Here is a 7,500-nt window from a genome sequence, read left to right as displayed (position 1 = left end):
GGGTCGAGGAGAAAATGACGTCAAAGACTTACTAGTTTAAGAATGCAATGCTTGTGTACGCGGCCGAATTAATATGCAGCACGGAAGTCTCGGGCTTTCAGACTTTCAGACTTTTAAACCCGTGTTTTGCATATGTAATAAATTGCGTTTACACGCTGAAATTTTAAGCTAGTGAGTAAATGACGTCATTTTCTCTAGATCCAACCCTCTGAGGTCCAATCGGCCAGTTTTGAACGTGAGTAATGGCGGACCGTGAAATCCAAAACTTGCACTCAAAATAGATAGCCTTTGGATAAAACTCAAAGCTCAAAATTTTGCCAGTTAGGTGTTAAGCAAAAACGCTTTCAAAATCTGAAGAAAAAAAGGAAATGATTTTTTGATCATAGTACCACTTTAGGTTGCTATGATTTGTCCTCTCTCTTCAGAGAGAAGAGCAGTTGTGTGCAGCAATTATGTCAACAGCTTTAGATTTGAAGGAAAAAAATGTATTACATTATATGGGCAGTATGCTACATCTGGATGCCAGATCTGAATTTAAACCACGAGCTAGGCAGTGCAGCCATACCTAGCCATGTCTGCGTAATTACCATAAAACAAAATAAAATTAAAGAAAATGCTGTCCTTCAAATAGCTTCTATAGATTCTTGTATAGTCCTATTGTCTGTATCTGTGTGTTGTTGTTTGTGACTCTCTAGCATAAGACCTTGAAGGATCTTGCAAATTACCACACAAAATGGATTTCTGCATTCAGCTCAGCACCTCCCTACTGCATGCATCCTTCCAGTAGCTTCTTCGTTGCACTTTTGAGTCCCTTTGAATACCTGCTCAGGACATCCATTATGATGTTAACTTAATCAATCTGATAGCTTGGGTATTGCTTCTTTAGTTCCCAGCATAAGGGGCGTTTGCTGATTTTCAGCCCAGGGACAGTTAATCTCCAGCATAGTGACTGTCTTGTTTTGCTAGTCAATGATCCTAAGGTCTCGTCTGTTGGTGTGCACTTCTTGTCAAATGTTGGCTTTTGAGGAGAGGGGAAAACCGGAGCTGGTATCGTAATGCGAGAACGTTTGTAGAAATGGCGTTGCGAGACAAAGTTGCACGGAAAATTGCACAGTGTAACAGCGACTTCATCTTTCGCGGTTATTTCATCTCGTTCACTTCGTACAATGTGGGCGAATTGTCCTAAGATTTAATTTATACGAGCGGTTTCAGATTAAAAATATGGAATGAAAGATTCGCATTTGTACGCTCACATAGTCATTAAAACCTCAAAGTTGGTGATTTCACGTTGTTGTCAGGCAAAGTACGGCAATAAAATGCGTGCTGCACATGCAGCACAGTTCTTTTCCTCTAATTTTGTAAGTTTCGTCTTCCATCATTGTACTTTGAACAGTAACCTTTTACATGTAAAACTAAATTCTGCTTCATATAATAATAATTATTGTTGTACTGTTGTTGTGAAAAATTTAAATTCCACTTTTAAAAACTTTAAAAGAAACTTCAATTTTCTTTAATTTTCTTCAAATTTTTAAGCTTTAATTTCCACCCATGGGTTTCTCTGAGTACAGTTTTAGATTTTACAGTGCATCATGACTGGCATTCATAACTGACCAGTAGGTCCCGAAAGGCTTGGTCGAGGAGAGATTGATTTTATTGTATCGTATCGTATTGTATCGCACCGCATTGCATCGTATCGTATCGTGTAGTATAGTATAACATAAAATAGTATAGGATAGGATAGGATAGGATAGTATAGTATAGCATAGTATAGTATCGTATAGTAACTATACAAGACACGTTTACAAAGTAGTCTGAAACCTGAATATCTTCTGCTAAATAAGTCGTGTACACACATTAAGTATCCACAGGCGAGTGTGTTTAATATTAGTCATTTTTTCTTTGACCCATCTCTCTGGAGATTTGAAATAGTAATGATGGGCCATTGAATAAGAAGTACTTTAAACTAGAAACAGTCGCCTGCTTGAGATGAAGGCCTCAAATTCAATTTTATTTTTCTGGTTTAGTAACATATTGTTTGAAATATATGAAGAAAAGAGAGAAGTAATTTCTTGATCTTTGAAGCGCTTGAAACAACAAGACGTTTCCCAAATTCAGCAATAGTGGCCAACATTTTGTAATAGCCATTCAGTTGAGCTTGGAATCTGTCTCCTGCACTAGCTAGGGTTGAGTGCAAAACATTTTCTTTGTAGGTGTACCCGGACAGAGCGTGTAAAAGAACAGTTCTCTCTTTGATGGTGAAGTGTTACAACAGTGGTAACCAGTGTGATTGGACGGGAGATCTCCTTAATCTACCTGTAAGTGTTAAACTACCATGCTGTTCAGACTCCTAATGATCATTGTAGTAGCACTCAGGAACAACATACCTTAACAGACATTGATTGTTTTGGCAAGTCAAGTCTTGCATGTACATGTATAAAGTATTATTATTATTATTTTTTATTATTTGAGTTCAAGCTAGGCTCGATTTCCGCCGCTCACTCGAGTTCGGGTATCCTCCCCGAGAAGAGACGGCTGGATGCGTGAGCGATAGATTGTGTCTGTGACGTAAATTCAAAATATAATTTATGCGAAGTTAATAGTTGCGGGGAAATAGCATTAGACATCCCAAAAACACTGATTTTAAGAAAACAGAAATTACATAACAATGTTTAAAACATCTGTGCGAAGTTTCCAGATGATACGAGCTTGAGTTTGTGGTTAAATGATCGATGTGAGTTTGAATTCAACCGGCGAATCATCAACGAAATCTTCGGCTGCTTTAGCTCTCAGTCGACCTCGTCGGCCCCCTCGTTTTGTCAGCAATAAACTCAGCAGTACTTTCAATTGATCTTGAGGAATTTTACTTGCTCTTACATTAGCGAAGTATGAGGAGAAAATTGCAATAGCAATGGATTTGAAAGCCGTATTTTGACCTTGGCGCCATCTGGAAAATCAGTGAAGTTTGCGAACTCAGGCGGTAGAAAACGACACAATTCCCATTCTCCAGCTTCTCGAACACTTTTCGTTGTCGCAATCTTGGATGTTTCCTACCTTAAAGCACTGTAAACCTCGAACAGGCCGGGTCAAAGAATACCTTCGCAGCCAAAACATATAATTTATGCCAGACGGATTAGTGCAGGCGAGTTTCTGATTGGCGGAGATTAACAATGGCTTACCTCACGCGTCCAGCCGAGATTTCGGGAGTGAGCGCTGGCTTATTTCCCGAAACAGCGGCTGGTAATCGAGCCTAAGTTCAAGCCAGGTACTTTGATTTTAGACAATAATATTTTTTACCACAATGATTGCTTGTAATCCTGCAATCTGATTGGGTAATTTGCTGTTGTTGATAAGAGTCTACACAATGTTGTTCATGTCAATTTGTCATGCAATGTAATAGCCAATCAGGAACACCCATTTTGGGAAATAAATTAATCATATTGTGAGAAAGTTATAGACAATGCTTGCTCTTTCTTTGTGTCATGACTTAGGTCACGCTCTGAAATAAACACTTTTTTGGCATTGAATATTGTGATAAAAAACAAATGGAAAGTGGTTCAGCGTTGTCTGTACTCTTATCGACAACTATACTCGTCATCACATTGGTCAAAATTTGTTGTGGACTCACTCAGCTGCACCTCGTGAGTCTACAACATTTTGACCACTGTGATGATAAATATCGTTGTCGATAAGATTACGGGCAATGCTGAACCACTTTTGATTTGTTTTTAAAAAAGTGATTGTGCAGTAGAAACTGCATTGGTTATCTCTCACATAGGATATGACGTCAATAAGATTGAATGTAGTGACTGGTGCATTTCAATCCTTAATTGCAACAAAGAAAGGTGATTGGTTGTTTCTCTATCCTTGTTGATAATACTCACCTAATTCTCTCTTTTCTATTATAGTGGAGCTTCTTAACTAGCAACATTATTAGTTATCTTCAGTCTAGCAAAGGGACTTTGATTTGAAAGTTTTAACAAGCATGTTTCTCACTTCCCATTCGTAAAAGATGTTTTAAAAGAAAAAAAAGGACTTCTTCAGTGGCCCTTTTTAGATTTCACAACATTTGCAAATTGCAAGCATATTTAGCTGAATGGCAAATAATTGTAAATTTGCACCAAATGCAGAGAAGCATGCAGTAAGTATTTATATTTTTGCTGTTTTGGTTTTGCCATGTAATTTTTTAATTTCATCCTTAATATTACGATGTCGTGCCTTGTGTTGTGTTTCATCTAGTTATGATGCACTTTCCTGTAGGAAATCACCTTTGGCTAAAACAAAGCAACAGTGCTATTTTGTAAAAAAGTGTTTTTAGAGTCTGTGGCGAAATGTCTTGCAGGATATATATATTTGAGTTCGTAAACTTATGACATGCAATGGATAATCATGGTCATTTTAGTCAAAATTGAAGCAACTGTTATTAATTTTTCAAACATATTTACGCAGAGAGCAAACTTTAAATCAATGTAAAAAATGGGAAATGATTTGTTATCCTTAACCTTTGTTTCTTTTTCTTTCTTTCCTTTTCTTCTCTTAATTTGTTTGTTTGTGCTTATGTTTCGTATTGTAGATAGTAACTAATTATATAAATGCCAATAGTATTGTAAATAGTAATGTTTAATAAAAATATAATAAAGTAAAAAATAAAAATAATAAACAAAGATCCAAAAAGTTATTAATTTTTCCAGAACCATCTTGAGAACTGTAGATGAGTTCCCATTAAGTGCATCAACAATTGCGGAAGAACAGATATTCCAAGAGATCAGGTAATCACCAAATTCTACGGTTTTGTCCTTTTGGATTCACCAACCATTACGTTGCCTGTAACCCTCGTTGTGCTCTTGCTGTTCCTGGCTCAAGTAGTTTGAAACTATTGTTCAAAACCATTCTCCAGGAGACTATTCAATAATTATTGATTTTGATAACGCTCTCTGATTTATCTGTCAACTAGTGCTATAGACCCATGATACGACTAGAACGTAGTCTCTACCCTTTTTCTGGGGTTCTGATCTGGTCTTCATTTCTGGTTTGCGTCAGTTTCTTTGGCTTTTTATTTTGTAGATGTCAGCACATGTGGATGTTGATGGGATTGCCCTTTAGCAATTGTATCATGTCAGTACACTGATATGGGGTGTAAATTTAAGGTGAGAAATTGGTTTCACCAAGTGTTGTCAATTTAGCCGATTTACATGCTGTCTCTGATTACGTCACAAGTGCACGACTTAACTTTAATTTTACGCGCGAAATAGCAATCTGGCCTCAGTTGTTCTGAAAACCTTTGATAACTTTATCCGGTGGATAACTATCTTTCAGTTTCAATCTCTGCAAAGATTTCAGTATTTGCCCTCGTATTGTGAATGTGCACACAGTAAGAACATTTAGTTAAAAGGTGAGTAAGAAATTTTGGCCCATGTTTAATGCGGAGTACCATTATACCGCATACTCTGGATATTGACTTATCCACCACTGGGTAAAGTTATCCGCCCTTTGCAAAACTGGGGCCCATTTCTCGAAAGACCCTAAACCTTTTCGGGCCCGGAAAGCCGTGTGTGAAACTGCCACCCGGTAGTTTTGGAAAGCCCATATTTAAGATGTTTTCAAGATACCAAGTAGCAAAATAACTGTGAAGTTTGACGACTTAAATCCTCTCCGTTCTTAGGATACAAAGGGAATTGTGACACCCGAGAAAGGCCCAAAAAGTTTCGGGACTTTCCAGAAATGGACCCCTGGGGCCCGTTTCTCGAAGGTCCCGAAACTTAAAGGGCCATTTTCGGGTGTCACAATTCCCTTTGTATCCTAAGAACGGAGAGGATTTAAGTCGTCAAACTTCACAGTAATTTTTCTTTTTGTTACCTTGAAAACATGTCAAATGATCGGCTTTCCAAAGCAAGCGGTTGCCAGTTTCACAAATGGCTTTTCGGGCCCGAAAAGTTATCGGACTTTCGAGAAACGGGCCACAGGCCCCAGTGATTCGAAGGGTGGATAGCGCTATCCACTTGATAACTTAATTGGTTGTGCTAGTGTTTAGACTATCCGCTGGATAGTGTTATACACCTTTCGAACAACCGAGGCCCTGATCTGTAAAAACGATTTTTCAAACTTCGGCTCATAGTTGTTTTTCTCCTATTCATCGTATCTTCTCGTTTTAATTTTGCTAAATGGCTTTAAACAGGGAAGGAGAAACGAGATGGACAAACATGTCCAAGAGAATATGCAGATTCACTTGGATCTGGCCCATCTGAGAATAAGAGAACTTGAACAGAGGCAAGAATATGCGTGCACAAATTGCAAATTTTTGTGGAAAATCTCCAGCTATTTGCAACTGTTTCAACAGTGTGCCACCAAGAAGGAAAAAGAAAAACTCTGTAGCCCACCATTTTACACTGGACAGTATGGTTACAAGTTGCGGGCAGACGCTTTCTTGAATGGCCTCGGGTAAGGAAAAGGAACTCATCTTTCACTATACGTGGTTATAATGAAAGGCGAATATGATGCCATTCTCCCGTGGCCATTTCAGCAACGAGTTGACTTTGTTCTTATTGATCAAGATGACGACATTGGTGTGCGGCAGAATAAAATTTGGAGACTGTCATGCGATCGCGATAGTGATTACTTCAAGAGACCCAACAAAGTAAAGAGCCTTGGGTTTGGTTGCCCGAAGTTTCTGTCTTTAGATACACTTAGAACAAGACATTACATACGAGACATTAGAATAGACGTAGATCCCGTAGATGCATCTTGAAATCTAGAAATTTGTGGACAGTTTTGAAACATAGTAGAACTAGATTCTGGTAAAGGCGGCTAAATACGACATACAAAAACCCTCAACTTGGCGCGTAAACATTGTTTCGTTGCAAGTTTGGGTCGATGTTTCCCGTTTTTCACCTTGCATGATCATCTTGTGGCGCAACAAAAACATTTGTTGCGGGTTGAAGAAAGTTGTTGCGAAAAGTAGAGCGCGGGCCTACTCTGAGCAACAAATCTTGGCTTTGTTGCTCGTTTTTCATCAAGCTCACAACTTGTCGCGCAACAAATGTGCTCGTTTAGTAGCAAATCAACCAATCAGCGCGCCGCATTTCTTCAACCCGCACCAAACGAATAGGAGGTTTTCACGTGACGTCATCGCCGCCATGTTGGTGGACGAAAACAGAAGATCTCTCCTTAGTTTCTTTTGTTTGTCCACCGGAAGTCGTACGTCTATTTGTTATTGGTGTTCCTAGAGGTTGGTTGAAAACGTCCCATAGGTGGTTTTCAACCAATCTCCTGACACTGAGGTGACAATGGTGCAATTCACATTTGCTGGTGGATGAACAAAAGAAGCTAAGGAGAGATCTTTTGTTTTTGTCCACCAACATAGTGGCGATGACGTCACGTGAAAACCCCGGCTACACGTTGTACCACTGTTGGAAGAACACGTCCCAGCATTGTTATAAGAACGCTTCTAACAATGGTGGATACGTATATAACATTGTTGAAAACACGTCACTTTAGTCGCGCAAC

The 7,500-nt window shown here is 38.8% G+C and overlaps 1 pseudogene; it reads left to right on the top strand.

Annotated features, from left to right (window-relative positions):
* Positions 1 to 1,075: 1,075 nt before the first annotated feature.
* On the top strand, positions 1,076 to 6,742 carry LOC138036022 (TNF receptor-associated factor 4-like; annotated as a pseudogene).
* Positions 6,743 to 7,500: the final 758 nt, after the last annotated feature.

Source organism: Montipora capricornis, unplaced genomic scaffold, assembly GCF_036669925.1.
Source record: "Montipora capricornis isolate CH-2021 unplaced genomic scaffold, ASM3666992v2 scaffold_451, whole genome shotgun sequence".
NCBI lineage: Eukaryota > Metazoa > Cnidaria > Anthozoa > Scleractinia > Acroporidae > Montipora > Montipora capricornis.
This window is presented reverse-complemented; position numbering and strand designations above follow the sequence as displayed.